The following is a 21,356-nucleotide window of genomic DNA, read 5'->3' on the forward strand; positions in this document are numbered from 1 at the left end:
ACGGAACGGCCAGTGTCAAAAAAAATCATCTCTGATGAATTGAGATGCGGGCGCATCAGTGTGCACCCGCATCCCAACTCGCCACTGCGCACAATGGAGCGTTTGGCCGGAGCCGCATGCTGTATGGACTGAGTTGTCTCCTGCAGCCATGTAATGTCAGTTTTTTTGCGGCACCGCTATGGATCCCGGCCAGAGCGTATACTATGTGTATACATTCTGGCCGGGATTCCATAGACTTCAGCACTACGTAAGTTCCGAAGTAATCACGGCCGTTGTTGCAAATCGGCAACAACGGCCATGAGTATTACGCAACTTACGTAGTGTGAACATACCCTAAGGGTGCGTTCACACCTACAGGATCTGCAGCAGATCTGCAGCAGATTTGATGCTGTGTTCAGTTATTTAAATGAAATCTGCTGCAGAAAATCAGCTGCAGATCCTGTAGGTGTGAACGCACCATAACCCGGCTGCATTCAAACATTCAGTGAAATGGTCCGTGATTACAGATCCGAGATCATGTACAATCTTATAGCACAATACTTTCTATTGGGCTATTCACATGGTACACTTTTTCACGGATCCGCAATCCATTCCATGACATCAGTATACATTCGTGCAGTCCTTGAAAAACATGGATGTGATGTAATCAGTGTAATTTAAAAAGCTTTAAACAGATCCTTGAAAAACATGTACATGGTAGATAGCAGACCTCATCCATGGACCTTGAAAATCACTGAACGTGTGAATGCAGCCTGTGGCTATGTTCGCACTCTGTATGAGACCGTCCGTTCCCTGACCCGCACGCTTCATTGTGTTAACTGACAGGGTTTTTTGCGGCCGCTATTTAATTAATAGCGGCCACAGAAAACTGACATGTCAGTTTCTCGCAGCGCTGCTAGGGATCCCGGCCGGAGTGTTTACTATGAGGGTGATTTATCAAACTGGTGTAAGGTAGAATTGTCTCAGTTGCCCCTAGCAACCAATCAGATTCCACTTTTCATTCCTGACAGATTATTTGAAAAATCAAAGGTGGAATCTGATTGGTTGCTAGGGGCTACTAGGACAATTCTAATTTACACCTTGTTTGATAAATCTCCCCCTATGTGTATACAGTCCGCCTGGGATTCCCTCAGCCTTCAGCACAACGTAAGTTCCGTACTAATCACAGCCGTTGTTGCAACGGCCGTGATAAGTACAGAACTTAGGTTGTGTGAACATAGCCTAAGGTAGCCCATTTCCCTAACCTTGGGGGAAAAATTGCCAATTTGGCCAACAGAATAAATCTCTGGATTGATGAATTTTCTTCACAATCTTGTGACTATAACCTGTAATATCTTTACACTCTTGGGCCATGTTCACACAACGTATCTGTTGCATAAAACACAGCCGTTGTTCCAATTTGCAACAACGGCCATGATTAATGCAAAAGATACGTTCTATGTGAATGAATCCTGACCGAGTCTATACACATAGAGGGACATTTATGTATTTATTTATTTATTTATTTTATGTTTTTTACGCCGGGCTTACAAATGTCCCCGCAGCTCCAGAGCTCAGAGGATTTATGTAGAGGCCCACTGCCTCTTCATAAATCCCGTGAGCACAGAACCTGTCCGTGCGAATAAATTGAAACCTACACCAGGCCAGAGCTGATGTAGGTTTCACTATCATTTTTCCCCCGGGAAAATGATAAATGCGGCGCACACAGAGGCCACGCCCCCCGTAACGCCTCTTCTCTACCCCACTGGCGCAGAAGGATCCATCTGCGCCTAAGCAAAGGCATTTTAGCCCTTTAATAAATTTCCCTTATAGTATACACTCCGGCCGGGACTCCAACCAGCTGCACGGAAAACTTACATGTCAGTTTTGTGCGGCCGCTATTCATTGAATAGCGACCACACAGACATGTCAGCTCACAATTGGGATGCGCCCACATACGGATGCGCCTGCATCCCAATTAAACAGAAATAAAGATTATCCGGCCAGTCACAGAACGGCCGATGTCATAGGTATTGTTAACCCGGCCTTAAAAGTCATCCAGACCTCTTTTGAATTGTTTAAATGAGTTCACCGTTATAACTACCCTTGCAGAGTGTTGTATAGTCTCTTACAGTTAAAGGGGAACTCTGGCTATTTTTTTCCTTTCAAATCAACTGGTGTCAGAAAGTTATATAGATCTGTAATTTACTTTTCTAGTATTTATCAGAAGTGGCAGCAGAGCGCACTGTGTCAGACTGGAAAGAATACATCACTTCCTGCAGCTGATATACAGTATACTGGAAGACTTGAGATTTTTAAATAGAAGTAAATTACAGATCTATATCACTTTCTTAATACACCTTATACTTTTGTTGGCCATCCCCACCACTCGGTGTGAGTGCGGTCTTTGGAATAAGTTATATGTCGCCCCCGACCGACCACTGGCAGTTGATATTGGTGGAGATGAGGGTCAGGTGTGATGGAAAATCACTGCCCGATCGTTTAGAAAACACAGGATTGCTCAAACTTTGGGCAGGACGGGGGCCAGACGAGAGAAAGGTGACCACAGTGCTGCTGACAGACTATAATAGGCAAGGACATGATGGGGGTTAGGAGCGGGGCACAGAATATATGCGAAAAAATGACCTGAGATGCAGAAGTGAAATCCAAAGCATTTCACTTTGTGTTGCAGATACGCTGCAGATTTATTTTACTCATTAACTCTACTGGGGAAGACAAAATCCACAGTAATTCTGCAGTGTAATACGTTGATTTTTCAGTTTGCTGTCTGAATCAAAGTCTGCAGTGGCAAAATCTGCACGGTTAATAAAGAGTTTCTGTAAAAAAGCCTTGGATTATGCATATTGAGTAGTATTTTCATCTTGAGTAAACATACCATACATTTTTCACATTGGCCAGTGTTACCAGCAAGCAGTTCCTTTATCCTACTTATAGCAGGGGCCTATGGTAAAGTTAATCCGCCCCTGTGCCTACATATTTACTTACATGTAGGCATAATAACCAGGTGACCAAGGACCTTTCAAAATGGCAAAAAATGACTACAAATTCTCAGGCCTATTAACTGTAGTCAGCTCATCTCTTTAAACACAAACTAAAAGAAAAGAAACCTTTATGAGCACATGTAACCTGAAGCAATAACATCTTTGATTGGAAGCATACAGTTGTATATGACTAGGGCATGGGGCTACACTGAATTTGTTTACCGTAAACTTCCAGTAGATATTTAAAAAGCGTGAAGGAGAAAACATAATCCATAGAAATAGGGGGTTGGCGGTCGCTGACTGACACAGTGGTGACTTAGCGTAGGGACCCATGTGAACCAGGGGACCTGCACGCGGTACATGGGGCAAAATGGTTTGATCAAATAATATACCGACATCCTGCCATTGTTTTTTAAATGAAGCCGATAGACATTAGTGTCAGTCATAGGTGTGAGGTGCAGCGCTCCTTTCTCTCCTTGTCCATATTTTACGTTTCTCCCTTTTCTAAGTGTTTGCACTCCTTCTGGTAAGACCCACATGACCGCAATCAGCAGGAGACACCTGTGCACACATGACTGGTACCTCCAATCTTTCCCATTCTACCTGCAGGAGTATGGTGAGTGTTTTAGACCTTGTTCACACTGGTGTTATTTGGTGACAGCTTTCTCCGCCGGCAGTCCCTGCTGGGTTTTGCAGGGGGCCCTTAGGCATTGGTCCTGTGACAGTGGGGTTGCAGTGCCATTTTATGGCCTTCCTCCCCTGTTTGTGCACGCCTTGCGGGGTTGGCTGACTGACACGGTGGTGAGTTAGCGTAGGGACCCATGTGAACCATAGGTGTGAGGTGCAGCGTTCCTTTCTCTCCTTGGCCGTATAATTCATAGAAATGTAAAAGGGTGTTAAGTGGTAAAATTTTTTATAAATAAATAAAAGAAAGACAATTCACCTAGCTTCATTAATCCCCTGCTGCTATAATTCTTTTAAAGCGACTCTGTACCCACAATCTGCCCCTCCAAACTTCATCAGGTGATGTAGTTATTGTCCTCAAAAAACAACTTTTAAACTTGCAGCCCTTTGTCAAATTGGCGTGGCCTAGGCCTGCATCACCTCTTTGTTCCTCCTCCGCACCCTTTTCACCATTAGGAATGCCTCTAGGGGGATTTCTCCTAATCATCACTTGTTTGAACACTGCACATGGACCTTTAATAATCCAGCATATGTGCACTGCTGAGAGAATTGATAGGAGAAATCTTTCTAAGGGCATTCTTAATTATGGGGGGGAAGGACAGAGAGGCATTGCATGTCCAGGGCACAGACACTCTAGGCCACGCTAAGTTGACACAGAGCTGCAAGTTTAAGGCTGCGTTCACACTACGTATATTTCAGTCAGTATTGCAACCAAAACCAGAAGCGGATTAAAAACACAGAAAGGATCTGTTCACACAATGTTGAAATTGAGTGGATGGCCGCCATATAACAGTAAATAACTGCCATTATTTCAATATAACAGCCGTTGTTCTAAAATAACAGCAAATATTTGCCATTAAATTGCAGCCATCCACTTAATTTCAACATTGTGTGAACAGAGCCTTTCTGTGTTTTTAATCCACTCCTGGTTTTGGTTGCAATACTGACTGAAATATACTGACTGAAATATACATATACTGACTGAAATATACTTAGTGTGAACGCAGCCTAAGGCCAGGTTCAGACTATGTAAGTGTGCGGCTGTATTTGCGGCTGTAATTGTGCGGCGGTATTTTTGGTGGTTCATGCGTACGCTGGAAAGTATAGGATATACGGCTGCACAGTGCACACTATGTATGAATCTACGGCCCAATCGTAAACGGACCCGTAAAAAATGAACAAGACCATTGTTTGCGGCTGGAAACGCGGCCGTGGATTGACAGGTGGTCCGTACGGAGTACTTCAAAAATAGCCGGCAATGATGCCGAATGCCGATGCCTCTAATAGTTAATATATTAAATTAATAAAACACATTTTCTTTGTAATAAAGTCCCTTTCGTTGGTCAATAATTTAATTCTAAAGAATCCATCATTTTGCAATTAAATATACTGTTAAAATAAATAGATATATAAATAAATGTATATTTATATATATATTTATTTTTTGACAGTATATTTAATTGCACAATGATGGATTCGTTAGAATTAAATTATTGAACAACGAAACTGAATTTATTTCATCGAAAATGTGTTTTATTAATTAAATATTAATTAGTACAGGAAGCTCCATAAGCCGTTAATTCATATTGCCGGCAAAAGAGCATTCTGTACTAATCATCACTTTACTTTAATGAAAACATCAAATATTTGTTCTAATTATGTTATCACAATAGCATTATTAGAAGAAACATTTAGAATTATATGTGCGCTCAGCTGATTGGCTGATCGGCTGAGCGCACATATAATGAGCCGGTCCGCAGTACAGTGACTTCATTGTGCTGCGGACCAGCGAAGAGACAACATCGGGGTGAGTATACAGCTCTCCCCACCCCCTCCCCAGCACTGCACCCCTCCCAGCAAGGAAGTGGGGGTCAGTTAACCCCTTCTTTGCTGGGATGGGTGCAGTGTGACATCAGTCTGGCCCCCAAGGGGTTAAGGGGGATGCAATACATCCTCCCTTAACCCCTTGGGGGCCAGACTGTAAGCAGCGATCTGTAAAGATGCTGCATACTGTAAGGAGCACAACACCGCTCACAATGATGGGTGTTGTGCTCCTGTTTGTGTGTTTTTTGTGTGTTTCTCCCTTTTTGTTTTTCAGATATCGGTATCCTGGGGATTACGTCGGATTCCGTGGACTACGTCGATGATCAGCGTTTTTGTTTTTTTTTTAAATAAAATGGTCAATGAGGGGTGTGGGGGTGTTTTTATTTGAATAAAAAATTTTTTTAACTTGTGTCTTGTCTTTATTTCTTTACTTTATAGACTTAGTAGTGGAAGCCGTCTAATAGACGGAATCCATTACTAAGTTGGGGCCTAGTGTTAGCCGGTATAAAATGGCTAACACTAACCCCCTATTATTACCCCAATACCCAATGCCACCAGGGGTACTGGGAAGAGCCGGGTGCCAGTGGTCCCGGAGCGTCAAAATTGGCGCTCCTGGACCGGGCGGCAGCAGGCTGGTAAGATTTAGGCTGGGGAGGGCCTAAACCAAAGGCTCTTCCCACCCTGGTGTTACCAGGCTGCTGTCGTTTGGTTTTTAACCCGGCTGGTTATAAAAATAGGGGGGACCCTATGCGGGTTTTTTTTAAAATAAATAAATAATTAAATTAGATATATTGACAACTGCAAGAATAACCAATACACAATGCCATCAAGCATCTACAGGGTCACTTTTACCCCAGGCAACAGGTTGTTGGCAACAGGTTTCCAGATGGACATGGACAAGGTTATTAACAAGAAACATAGTGGCTAGCAACAAAAACTTAGTGGGCCAAGCAACAAATACTTCAAACTGATGTCTCTCAGCAAGTCCTTCAAACTGGAAACAAAACCGTCCCTCCTATGCATGTAAACACATGGACAGGGCTGATGGCAGCAGGCTAAGCGGCTATTCAGCAACGCTGCACAAAAGAGCCTCTGTAGAGAGAGAGAGTGTACAAATAGAAAGAGGCCTCGTGTCTCTCTGACTTGAATTGTTTAGGAAAACTTTAAAAAGTGCCAGTCCCATCTCTCGAGGTGTGTTAAATAGCAATAAACATAACTAACACAAAATCTAAAGCACAATGCAGTGAACCTCCAGGGAATACATGGTTATTGCCTTCCCACACAAAAACAATTTCCACAATTTTGCCCATATTATGACCCAGAGAATACTCAAAAATAGACAAGAGGTTACCAAATACTTCCACTGGGAGCATAAGAAATTCTATACCAATCCTCCATTCTCCACTAGATCACTTGTGATGTTGTGGGTACAAGCTGTATGCAAGTGATTGTCTACCTGCTCCTGATTACATAATGGAAAAGGTATACATGTACACGGAAGAAGTACTCCGAACAACAGTCGGAATACTTGAACTTTATTGCGTAGCAAGCAGTTTATGTAATAAGTAAAGTATAGTATAGCAGTTTATATAGTAAATATAGTATTATACTATACTTACTATATAAACCGCTATACTATACTATTAGTATAGTATAGTAATAGTATACCAGTTTATATAGTAATTATAGTATAGTTTATATAGTAAGCATTAACAAAGCAAGGGGTGGGGTGTGTTATATTCTCTGTTCATTGGTTTCTTCCATCTGTCACCAGTAGATAAGAAAAAACTTTGGGAGGTTACGGGATGAGGGCGCCATCTTGGAGCAGGGGGCTCTCCACCATCATTCATAACAGTACAGCAAGTGATTCCATTATATACTACTGTCTATCACAGTGATCAAGACCCATATATTATAATAAAGCACTCTGCAGACATTTAGTTGTCATGCTAAATCATAGTAATCTGTTACAGCAGGCACGTATTATAATATCCATGATGTTTCAGTCCTGAGACCTTGATCAGGCATTGGGGAAATGAATAGACAGGGGAATCAATATCTGATTGGTTTAACAGATTACTAAGAGTTAGCATGACAATTAATTGTATACAGAGTACCTTATTATCATTTACTTGATATCTACCAATGAGCACCAGTGGAATAAAATGTTGATAATTCTACCACAGAACAGGGTTGTGTTTATTCAACTATGCTATAAACTGAGGTTTAATAGATAATCAATATATGTTACACAGGGTTATTAGCAGTCCATGGGCTGTGACAGACAGACTATCACATGAAGAAGAATTTATCACAGATGAAACACAGCCTGATCACTCTTCATGTGCTCAACCAGTCCCGGATGGTTTGATATTCTAATTGTCCTTGTTACTATTAATAATAATATTTTAAATATTATGAGCAAGACATCCACCAAAACGATAAAAGGGTTATCCAGGATTAGAAAAAAAAATGCCACTTTTTCTGCAAAAAGCGCCATCCCTGTCCTCAGGTGGTGTGAGGTATTACAATTCAGCTCTATTTACTTCAATGGAACTGAGCTGCACAACATACCTGAACTGAGGACAAGAGTGGAGCTGTTTCTGGAAGAAGGCGGCCATGTTTTTGCAAGCAATACCCTCTTTAAATTTAATTTAAATTAAATTATTTTAATCAAGTGCATGGGCAGTTCCATATACAATAAATGAAGCGGCAATGCATAAACATAACTGCAGCTGCATTCCAACAGGAGACCCCCTATTTTTGAGATATCAGGGGGTCCAAGTAGTCAGATCACACCATACTGCCTGCAATCATACAGTTATCTGCTTTTCTTTGGATAGGAGATAACTACTAATCATTGGTAGGACAACCCCTTTAAGATCTAGTATTAAAGGGGTATTCCCCCCAAAATTATTTTTGCATTAATACGCTGCCCACCCGTAGCTTTCCATCTTTCCAATATACAGTTATTATGGATTCTGCACAGTTTTGCTGTTATCCAGCTGCATTCACCTCCACGGATTGCATAGAATCATCAGACCTCAGTCCACACCGACGCGCTTCCTGCTCCTGGCCCCCACCCTCCGTGTCGGCATCACGTGACTGAGAACACTGATGCGGTGGCTGCTGTTAGAGAGGGAGACAGTGATCAGCGCAGCTGTGACAGCCCCCCGCCCCACAACCGACCGCCCCCCCATCACCCATGCATCCCTCACTCACCCGCAGCATAGCCTCCGCACTCACCCGCGGCACCCCGCCCCCCGCGATCGCCCACGGCAAGCTCCACCCCCCGCAATCGCCCGCGACTAGCTCCGGCCCCACACTCGCCTGTGACTAGCTCCGCCCCCCGCAATCGCCCGCGACTAGCTCCGCCCCCCCGCAATCGCCCGCGACTAGCTCCGGCCCCCGCGATCACCCGCAGCAAGCTCCGCCCCCGCGACAAGCTCCGCCCCTCACAATCGCCCGCATCATCGCCAACTCAGCTCTGAAACACCAGTGTCCCCGCCAGCTCTGCTACACCGGCGTCCCCGCCAACTCAGCACTGCTACATCGGCATTCCCGCCAACTCAGCTCTGCTACACCGGCGTCCCCGCCAACTCAGCTCTGCTACACCGGCATCCCCAACTCGGCTCTGCTACACCGGCGTCCCCGCCAACTCAGCTCTGCTACACCGGCGTCCCCGCCAACTCAGCTCTGCTACACCGGCGTCCCCGCCAACTCAGCTCTGCTACACCGGCGTCCCCAACTCAGCTCTGCTACACTGGCATCCCCAACTCAGCTCTGCTACACCGGCGTCCCCGCAAACTCAGCTCTGCTACACCGGCGTCCCCGCAAACTCAGCTCTGCTACACCGGTGTCCCCGCCAACTCAGCTCTGCTACACCGCCAACACAGCTCTGCTACGACGTCACCGCCAACGCAGCTCTGCTACACTGTCACTTCCAACTCAGCTTTGCTACACCGACACCGCCATCTCAGCTCTGCTACACTGTCATCATCTCCTTCATTGTCTCAGCTCTGCTACTTCACCATCATCAGGCAGAAGCATTGCATGATGGGAAATGTAGTTTCCTATCTTGGATATAGACCATGTTTTAGAAAAAGTTGTAACTCAGGAACAGCAGCAGCTAGAAAGATGGGAGACGGCTCAAAATACTCAGGGGGACTTGGTGAGTAAGGCCAGCTAGTTTTGGGAGCATTTCATTTTTTTAGCTCTTGGGGGGAATACCCCTTTAAGCTTGTAACCTCTCTCCCTATGTACCAGTCTGTCATTTACTGTACTTCTTGTTTTCTTGATTTTAGGTTACATTCTGTGTGTCTACCACTTATCATGTACAGTGCTCTGAAATCAAGGGTTGTTTCAAAATAAATAATAATAATAATAATAATAATAATAATAATGAACAACTGGCCCAGTAAAAAAACAAGCCCTCATCTGGCTTTGTTGCCCGAAAAAAAAATTATAATTATGGCTCTTAGAAGGAGGAAAAAATGATTGGCTGTAAAACTTACCACACCTTGACATACAGTACCAGTACCCTGAGGACCTTACATAGTAAATGCACCATGCAATCATAGTGCTTACATAGTCATTGCCACGGTACCCATTTGATCAACAATGCATAAGACGTAAAGGTGACCTAGAGGTTAACATATGATGGGCACCCTGTTGATAAGCTGATCACAGCATAATGAAAACAGATCAAAACGGCTCAGTGGTTTTTTTTGTGTTTTTTTTAGCGTATACAAAATAAACCACATTTTTCTGCAGTCAAAAAAAGTATGCATTTTCATATGTTTTTTTTTTAATGACAGTCAAGGGAAAAACAGATACACACAAATGCATCTGTTCTTTCATCCATTTTTCCATTAAACTGATATGGTAAACAAACACCAAAAATGCAGTGTAAACCCAGCCTTAGTGGTACAACTAAGATGAAAGGTGCGTTTCGGGTGAGTATGACTCTTGCTCACTGACACATATAAGATACCTTATTGCTAGTGTGAAAACGCTAGAGTAGGGACCATGTCTCTGAGGACACCTTAATGTTGGTGACATGGTACACTCTGTTTGATCAAATAGTTTGCTAAGATCCTCACTTTTTAATATCTACAGAGCAGGTGTTTACCGTGTGTACACTGGAAGTAGTTTATACGGTAAACCCTTGCACCTTTGGGTTACTGTTGCACCTTCTGTTTTTTTGTCTGTATTTAAGCCACAAGCAGCGTGCAACCTGCAGTGTGAACAGAGTCATAGATGTGCTGCCAATTTTTCCTTTTTTACATATAAGATACCTATCTATGAGCTATATTGTGCTGGCAAACTTGGAAATGAAGGAGAAATGAAGCATTGCATAGTTCAATTGTAAATAAAGGGACTGCTGAACACTAGCTCCTCTAAGGCTTCTATAGCTGCTTTCCACTCAAAAAGATAGGGGTCTTAAACGAAATCTAACTAAACTAAATCAGACAACCTCTCCAAATATCTTCATATAGCTTGTGAACCTGCATAGTACACTGGAGCGGAAAACTGGTGATATGTATTTTCAGGCTTGGATTTCACAATGTTCCTATGATCAGTATAATTCTGGGATATTGTGTATAATGTTCAGGATATTACTGTAGCCATTGTAAATCGTATTGTGTCTGTATTGTGGTAAAAGAGGATTAGCGCAAGAGCAGTAACCATGATCTCATTCTCATCAGCTTGTCACAATGCGTAAGAAAGCACAGGCGAGGATTGCTGGCAAGAGCACTGCAAGCAAGAAATAGGTTGGTCTGTTCTCAGTAGGTCATGGAAATGACTCAAACAGATGATTATCAGGACACACTATAGTATTGTAAGGAAAGATCAGAGGAATTTCTATTGCAAGTGTAATTGGTGGCTTTCCCCTTTCTTTGAATTGTCTTCTTCTTTCAGAAAATATGCTGGAACGAGGCTTAAAGGAGTGTTCTCTCCCATGTTATAATAAATGATTGTTAAGGCCCAAAAAAAATCTTTTCTTTTCATTTCTATCCTAAGACCATATGGCCAGACATAATGGATTTGCAGCAAATCTGCTATGAAAATCCTTTACATACAGATTTCGATGCAGATTTGAGTGGGTCTCACCTTGAAATCTGTGATGAAGTCCATCGCCCTTTCGCAGCAGTATAGAGAAGGCAATGGATGTGTTCTTCATTTAAGTGAGGTGTGAAAGCCACATTCCTGGACATTGCACTGTACTTTGTTGCATAATCAACAGTTATGTATTTAAAGAGAAACTAACAGTAGGTTAGACGGCTTCCTATAGTGCTGGGGACAGAGAGAATAAAGGCAATTTTCTTACCTTCATCCTCAGTGCTGTTTTTGGTAAATCTTCACTTTATTCAATATAAAAATTAAGCAGTTTTGGTGAACTGGGTACAGGACTACTGCCCTTGGTGCAGTGATCCCCCTGGCCCACCCCTTCTCTTAAAAGAATCTGTCACTAGGTTTATGCTACCTTAAAGGAGGGCAGCATAAGCTTATGACAAAAATGCTGAAGAGATTGATGTTTTACTTACATCATTTTGTTCAGCTGTTCTCCTAATATGCAGGAGAATAGGATTCTTACCACACCCCTCCCCTAGCCCTCCAGCTGCTGATTGACAGGTGACTGCCTATACACAGCATGGATAGATAACTGCCAGCAGTCAGCAGCTGGAGGACGGAGTTTTCTGCTTCTCATGAATAATAAGGACTACTGGGCTCATCTTATAATGGAGAGGACTACTTTTTGTTTATGTTATTCAGGAGGATATCTCTGTATCAGTTGCACAGAACAATGTAAGTGATATAGCATGCTGTTCAGCTTCTCTGTCACTACTTTATGCTACCCTTACATAGTACAGCCTAAACCTGCTGACAGAGTCTCTTTAAACATTTATCTGACGCTCTGAAGGGATTAGTGCTAGAGGGGCGTCACTGCACTGCCCCACCGCTATATTCATGAGGAGGGATAGGCTAACAGGGCGGATTGGTGCACTGAGGGCAGTAGTCCCACCCCCAGTGCACCAAAAACAGCACTAAGGATTAGGAAAAGATAATTATCTTCATTCTCACCGTCCCTGGCCTTATGGCAGGTAAAAGTCTTCTAAACTGCTATTACCTCCCCTTTAAGGACATGTCTGTAAACTTAAAACAAATATAATTAGTATATTTTAGATTGAAATTGTCTTTACACAGAGCAGCATTTCTCTCACCATTCCCCCAGCAATATCTCATGCAGTTAATTATATTTAACATCTCTATGAAATGTTATCCCGCAAATGTGTGTATAATGGCTGGGCTCCAAGAGGAGAGAATATATAAAATGTCACTTGTAGCCAGTTAAAACACCACTGCTCTTTTGGATTCTTCTAGTATTGTAATGTATTCTTTACATCCCACAGTGTTAGGCGGCTTTTACATTTTCTTGGAAAATCTCAAGGGAATTAAACGTTCTGGCTTTTAGGCTTACTGAAAGTTATTCACTGCTGCTTCAGCACCTTGCTGCCCACCTGGGGGTTGCACTTATGAGGCAGTAAATCACACTTCTTCATGTCTTATTCCATCTGAGTCCGTGTGATTTACACAGACAGGGTTGTGAAAATATCTGACTATCCTTTGATCTGTGAATAGTGACTGTTTTGACAGAAACTGACATGAAGAATTGCCTTCTTAGGTCCTTTGGGCATGTGTCCATTGCAGAAGTCTTTCAAGCGCATCTTTTCCTTTTTATTAGTGAGAGATTAAGTTATACACGTAAAGAGAAAAAGAAGGGGGAAAAAAACAAACGTCTTGATAATAATATGCCAAATGAGTTTTTTTTTTCTCAGATTTTCACAGCCATACAGTATATAACAAATGTTTCAGATGTTACATAGTACAGTATACATGACTGATTTTCAAAGACTTTTGGAAGGTGCTGTTCCTGCTTGCTCAGCTCCACAGCAAATCAATGCCTGCGGAGTAGGCATTTAGCAACTAACCGGAGACCCACTAGGTCTCCGGATGAGAAATAGGTCTAAAACAGTCCCCTCTTTGATTCAAGGCTCTTCAAGGGGTCAGACACTGACTGACAGAAGTAAGGTCTGTATTAAACAGGACAATGCCTCCTGTAAGGGAGCTGCAATAATCTAAATCGATGATCATTTAGCAAAGGGTGCATGGACATCGTTAGTGATGTCTGGGCAGCCCTTGCCCTTAAAGGGGTATTCCACTTAAAAATATTTATCCACATTTCTATTCCTTTTCCCAATATATAAATTACTCAAATAGAGATGCTTAATCTGTTCTGCTGTTTTCAGCCACTTTTCTGCTCTCAGCTGCTGCCCAGGAAGTTCTGTAGTTTCTGGTTTTTCTATTATTGTTAACCCCTCTTATCTCTAGCTGCCGCCATTTTGTGTCAGCCTGTCAGTGTGTAGCCATTTTGTGTAAGCCTGTCACCGCACTGGGCTGGGGATTCTCTGTCCTGGCTTGTAAACCATCCTCCTTCCTTTGCATCAGTTGTCCTGTCACTTCTGATTGGCCTGTTAGTCACATGGTGCTTGCTGGCCAATAACCAGGCAGGCTGGGATACTGATCACATGCTCATGTTGTACTAAGGGAATCTCTCATATATGATCTCAGTAATGCCTGTGCAGTACAATATTCTGCTGTTTCCTCACACAGGCAGGTCCTCTACTTTCCTATGGGACAGTGGAATTCCCTAACATATATCTGTCTATTACTGACTGGTATTTGCACAACTTTGCTACCTGGGAAAGCAGGGTGCTTGTATGTGTGACTCAGACAGAGGGGAAGAAGTTTATATGTTATTCCTGCACAGGCTGTCATGTCATCTCATTACAACATGTGTGCTGAATGGGTGTGAGGGGGCGAGGTTTATAGGGTGAGATATACAGAGATAGCAGGACGTGGAGAGACAGAATGGGGAGATGTACAGAGATAGCAGGAAATGGAGAGACAGAGAAGGGGGGAGATGTACAGAGATAACAGGAAATGGAGACAGAGAAGGGGGAGATGTACAGAGATAGCAGGAAATGGAGAGACAGAGAAGGGTGAGATGTACAGAGATAGCAGGAAATGGAGAGACAGAGAAGGGGGGAGATGTACAGAGATAGCAGGAAATGGAGAGAGAAGGGGGAGATGTACAGAGATAGCAGGACATGGAGAGACAGAGAAGGGGGGAGATGTACAGAGATGGCAGGAAATGGAGACAGAGAAGGGGGAAGATGTACAGAGATAGCAGGAAATGGAGAGATGTACAGAGATGGCAGGAAATGGAGACAGAGAAGGGGGAAGATGTACAGAGATAGCAGGAAATGGAGAGAGAAGGGGGGAGATGTACAGAGATGGCAGGAAATGGAGAGACATAGAAGGGGGAGATGTACAGAGATAGCAGGAAATGGAGAGACAGAGAAGGGGGGAGATGTACAGAGATAGCAGGAAATGGAGAGAGAAGGGGGAGATGTACAGAGATAGCAGGACATGGAGAGACAGAGAAGGGGGGAGATGTACAGAGATAGCAGGAAATGGAGACAGAGAAGGGGGAAGATGTACAGAGATAGCAGGAAATGGAGAGATGTACAGAGATGGCAGGAAATGGAGACAGAGAAGGGGGAAGATGTACAGAGATAGCAGGAAATGGAGAGAGAAGGGGGGAGATGTACAGAGATGGCAGGAAATGGAGAGACATAGAAGGGGGAGATGTACAGAGATAGCAGGAAATGGAGAGACAGTGAAGGGGGAGATGTACAGAGATGGCAGGAAATGGAGAGAGAAGGGGGAGATGTACAGAGATAGCAGGAAATGGAGAGACAGAGAAGGGGGGAGATGTACAGAGATGGCAGGAAATGGAGAGACAGAGAAGGGGGGAGATGTACAGAGATAGCAGGACATGGAGAGACAGAGAAGGGGGGAGATGGACAGAGATAGCAGGAAATGGACAGAGAAGGGGGAGATGTACAGAGATAGCAGGAAATGGACAGAGAAGGTGGAGATGGACAGAGATAGCAGGAAATGGACAGAGAAGGGGGAGATGTACAGAGATAGCAGGAAATAGAGAGACAGAGAAGGGGGAAGATGTACAGAGATAGCAGGACATGGAGAGACAGAGAAGGGGGGAGATGTACAGAGATGGCAGGAAATGGAGACAGAGAAGGGGGAAGATGTACAGAGATAGCAGGAAAGGAAGAGACAGAGAAGGGGGAAGATGTACAGAGATAGCAGGAAATGGAGAGACAGTGAAGGGGGAGATGTACAGAGGTGGCAGGAAATGGAGACAGAGAAGGGGGGAGATGTACAGAGATAGCAGGAAATGGAGAGACAGTGAAGGGGGAGATGTACAGAGATGGCAGGAAATGGAGAGAGAAGGGGGAGATGTACAGAGATAGCAGGAAATGGAGAGACAGAGAAGGGGGTAGATGTACAGAGATAGCAGGAAATGGAGAGAGAAGGGGGGAGATGTACAGAGATGGCAGGAAATGGAGAGACAGAGAAGGGGGAGATGTACAGAGATAGCAGGAAATGGAGAGACAGTGAAGGGGGAGATGTACAGAGATGGCAGGAAATGGAGAGAGAAGGGGGAGATGTACAGAGATAGCAGGAAATGGAGAGACAGAGAAGGGGGGAGATGTACAGAGATGGCAGGAAATGGAGAGACAGAGAAGGGGGGAGATGTACAGAGATAGCAGGACATGGAGAGACAGAGAAGGGGGGAGATGGACAGAGATAGCAGGAAATGGACAGAGAAGGGGGAGATGTACAGAGATAGCAGGAAATGGACAGAGAAGGTGGAGATGTACAGAGATAGCAGGAAATGGACAGAGAAGGGGGGGATGTACAGAGATAGCAGGAAATAGAGAGACAGAGAAGGGGGAAGATGTACAGAGATAGCAGGACATGGAGAGACAGAGAAGGGGGGAGATGTACAGAGATGGCAGGAAATGGAGACAGAGAAGGGGGAAGATGTACAGAGATAGCAGGAAAGGAAGAGACAGAGAAGGGGGAAGATGTACAGAGATAGCAGGAAATGGAGAGACAGTGAAGGGGGAGATGTACAGAGGTGGCAGGAAATGAAGACAGAGAAGGGGGGAGATGTACAGAGATAGCAGGAAATGGAGAGACAGTGAAGGGGGAGATGTACAGAGATGGCAGGAAATGGAGAGAGAAGGGGGAGATGTACAGAGATAGCAGGAAATGGAGAGACAGAGAAGGGGGTAGATGTACAGAGATAGCAGGAAATGGAGAGACAGAGAAGGGGGAGATGTACAGAGATAGCAGGAAATGGAGAGACAGAGAAGGGGGAGATGTACAGAGATAGCAGGAAATGGAGAGACAGAGAAGGGGGAAGATGTACAGAGATAGCAGGAAATGGAGAGACAGAGAAGGGGGAGATGTACAGAGATAGCAGGAAATGGAGAGACAGAGAAGGGTGAGATGTACAGAGATAGCAGGAAATGGAGAGACAGAGAAGGGGGGAGATGTACAGAGATAGCAGGAAATGGAGAGAGAAGGGGGAGATGTACAGAGATAGCAGGAAATGGAGAGACAGAGAAGGGGGGAGATGTACAGAGATAGCAGGAAATGGAGACAGAGAAGGGGGAAGATGTACAGAGATAGCAGGAAATGGAGAGATGTACAGAGATGGCAGGAAATGGAGACAGAGAAGGGGGAAGATGTACAGAGATAGCAGGAAATGGAGAGAGAAGGGGGGAGATGTACAGAGATGGCAGGAAATGGAGAGACATAGAAGGGGGAGATGTACAGAGATAGCAGGAAATGGAGAGACAGTGAAGGGGGAGATGTACAGAGATGGCAGGAAATGGAGAGAGAAGGGGGAGATGTACAGAGATAGCAGGAAATGGAGAGACAGAGAAGGGGGGAGATGTACAGAGATGGCAGGAAATGGAGAGACAGAGAAGGGGGGAGATGGACAGAGATAGCAGGACATGGAGAGACAGAGAAGGGGGGAGATGGACAGAGATAGCAGGAAATGGACAGAGAAGGGGGAGATGTACAGAGATAGCAGGAAATGGACAGAGAAGGTGGAGATGTACAGAGATAGCAGGAAATGGACAGAGAAGGGGGAGATGTACAGAGATAGCAGGAAATGGAAATGGAGACAGAGAAGGGGGAAGATGTACAGAGATAGCAGGAAATGGAGAGACAGAGAAGGGGGGAGATGTACAGAGATAGCAGGAAATGGAGAGACAGAGAAGGGGGGAGATGTACAGAGATAGCAGGAAAGGAAGAGACAGAGAAGGGGGAAGATGTACAGAGATAGCAGGAAATGGAGAGACAGTGAAGGGGGAGATGTACAGAGGTGGCAGGAAATGGAGACAGAGAAGGGGGAGATGTACAGAGATAGCAGGAAATGGAGAGACAGTGAAGGGGGAGATGTACAGAGATGGCAGGAAATGGAGAGAGAAGGGGGAGATGTACAGAGATAGCAGGAAATGGAGAGACAGAGAAGGGGGTAGATGTACAGAGATAGCAGGAAATGGAGAGAGAAGGGGGAGATGTACAGAGATGGCAGGAAATGGAGAGACAGAGAAGGGGGAGATGTACAGAGATAGCAGGAAATGGAGAGACAGTGAAGGGGGAGATGTACAGAGATGGCAGGAAATGGAGAGAGAAGGGGGAGATGTACAGAGATAGCAGGAAATGGAGAGACAGAGAAGGGGGGAGATGTACAGAGATGGCAGGAAATGGAGAGACAGAGAAGGGGGGAGATGTACAGAGATAGCAGGACATGGAGAGACAGAGAAGGGGGGAGATGGACAGAGATAGCAGGAAATGGACAGAGAAGGGGGAGATGTACAGAGATAGCAGGAAATGGACAGAGAAGGTGGAGATGTACAGAGATAGCAGGAAATGGACAGAGAAGGGGGGGATGTACAGAGATAGCAGGAAATAGAGAGACAGAGAAGGGGGAAGATGTACAGAGATAGCAGGACATGGAGAGACAGAGAAGGGGGGAGATGTACAGAGATGGCAGGAAATGGAGACAGAGAAGGGGGAAGATGTACAGAGATAGCAGGAAAGGAAGAGACAGAGAAGGGGGAAGATGTACAGAGATAGCAGGAAATGGAGAGACAGTGAAGGGGGAGATGTACAGAGGTGGCAGGAAATGAAGACAGAGAAGGGGGGAGATGTACAGAGATAGCAGGAAATGGAGAGACAGTGAAGGGGGAGATGTACAGAGATGGCAGGAAATGGAGAGAGAAGGGGGAGATGTACAGAGATAGCAGGAAATGGAGAGACAGAGAAGGGGGTAGATGTACAGAGATAGCAGGAAATGGAGAGACAGAGAAGGGGGAGATGTACAGAGATAGCAGGAAATGGAGAGACAGAGAAGGGGGAGATGTACAGAGATAGCAGGAAATGGAGAGACAGAGAAGGGGGAAGATGTACAGAGATAGCAGGAAATGGAGAGACAGAGAAGGGGGAGATGTACAGAGATAGCAGGAAATGGAGAGACAGAGAAGGGTGAGATGTACAGAGATAGCAGGAAATGGAGAGACAGAGAAGGGGGGAGATGTACAGAGATAGCAGGAAATGGAGAGAGAAGGGGGAGATGTACAGAGATAGCAGGAAATGGAGAGACAGAGAAGGGGGGAGATGTACAGAGATAGCAGGAAATGGAGACAGAAGGGGGAAGATGTACAGAGATAGCAGGAAATGGAGAGATGTACAGAGATGGCAGGAAATGGAGACAGAGAAGGGGGAAGATGTACAGAGATAGCAGGAAATGGAGAGAGAAGGGGGGAGATGTACAGAGATGGCAGGAAATGGAGAGACATAGAAGGGGGAGATGTACAGAGATAGCAGGAAATGGAGAGACAGTGAAGGGGGAGATGTACAGAGATGGCAGGAAATGGAGAGAGAAGGGGGAGATGTACAGAGATAGCAGGAAATGGAGAGACAGAGAAGGGGGGAGATGTACAGAGATGGCAGGAAATGGAGAGACAGAGAAGGGGGGAGATGTACAGAGATAGCAGGACATGGAGAGACAGAGAAGGGGGGAGATGGACAGAGATAGCAGGAAATGGACAGAGAAGGGGGAGATGTACAGAGATAGCAGGAAATGGACAGAGAAGGTGGAGATGTACAGAGATAGCAGGAAATGGACAGAGAAGGGGGAGATGTACAGAGATAGCAGGAAATGGAAATGGAGACAGAGAAGGGGGAAGATGTACAGAGATAGCAGGAAATGGAGAGACAGAGAAGGGGGGAGATGTACAGAGATAGCAGGAAATGGAGAGACAGAGAAGGGGGGAGATGTACAGAGATAGCAGCAAATGGAGACAGAGAAGGGGGGAGATGTATAGACATAGCAGGAAATGGAGACAGAGAAGGGTGAGATGTACAGAGATAGCAGGAAATGGAGACAGAGAAGGGGGAGATGTACAGAGATAGCAGGAAATGGAGACAGAGAAGGGTGAAGTGTGAGAGAGGGAAAGAGTGAGGTGTTAGTGCACACTGTACATCACCCTGCTTTCCTAGGTGCAGACACATCTTCAACTCATCCTAATTCCGGTGTGTGGCTGTAGTTCTGACTACTTTCTAAGCTTGGTTTATCAGCAAGTTTAGAAAGTTGGGTGGTTGTTATCAAGAAGTGCATTATTATCTCTCTCTGTATATTTGCATCCCTCTCCCTGTCTATCCTTTCCCTATCCCTTTTCACCTCACTCTCTGTCTCTAACTTCACCCTCCCTCTCTCCATTTCTTGCTATCTCTGTATATCTTGCTCTTTTTCTGTCTCCATGTTGTTATAAGATCACAATTATCCAACTGTGATGATATGATAGATAAATATAGTACATTGTTTTTAATTTGATATTTTTCAGTCCAGAAAAGCCTAAACTAACATGTCATATTTGCCCCCATATTTGCTAAGTATTACTAGGGCTATTGTTATATATGATGTACATATCAAATATGTGAAATCTAATAAATGTAAATAGTAACTAGTCACTTAGTAGACATTCACCTTTACTGGGACTATACTCTCTATTCTAGTGTACAAAGAGGGGTGGAGCTATGCTAATGAGCTCCTCTTAAGAAGGCAGTTGTCACTGGAAAGCCAGTTTTATCTGGTTCAATCTGGTTTGGTCTGATCAGTGTCGGGCTATCAGCCAACGATACAGTTCAGATCAGTGTCATCAGAGAGAGTAAGCCCAGACTGACATCAGGAGATGTGGAAAGGAAGATGTCACAGGAGAGATAGGTAAATCCTAAATATCTATCAGAATAGATCACAGTTCTAGGGTTGTATATTCTTTTACATTTTTATATGATATATACATAATATATTCTTATATAATTATATTTTTAGAAGATAGATACAGGGGCTGAATAAGGATACCATGTTCCCCGGGCTGTTAAGAAATTGTGGGCCCCTTGCTAGCCACGCCCCCTCTAGTCCCCTGTCCCCACCCTGCTAACCACACCCCTCTCCACCCACTGCTGTGGTAGGAGGGTTGGGAGGTATGCAGCGTTATAATGGGGGCAATGAAGTCCAATCTGCAGGCAGCATGTAGAACAGGAGGGGCTAGGCAGTATGAGATAGATAGATATACAGATATAGATATATATATATATATATATATATATATATATATACATATATGTATCTCATAGTGTCTAGCCCCTCCTGTTCTACATGCTGTCTCCTACCTCAGTGTGTGTGTATATATATATATATATATATATATATATATATATTAAATAAATAATATTTTATTATTATTTTTTTTAATTAATTTATTTTTTTAATTTAGAAAAGTTCCAGGATAACTTGTCATTTACTCATGTAAACCTCTGTTATCATTCTGGGCTAAGTACAAATGTGGGCGG

Source organism: Dendropsophus ebraccatus, chromosome 2, assembly GCF_027789765.1.
Source record: "Dendropsophus ebraccatus isolate aDenEbr1 chromosome 2, aDenEbr1.pat, whole genome shotgun sequence".
Taxonomy (NCBI): Eukaryota; Metazoa; Chordata; class Amphibia; order Anura; family Hylidae; genus Dendropsophus; species Dendropsophus ebraccatus.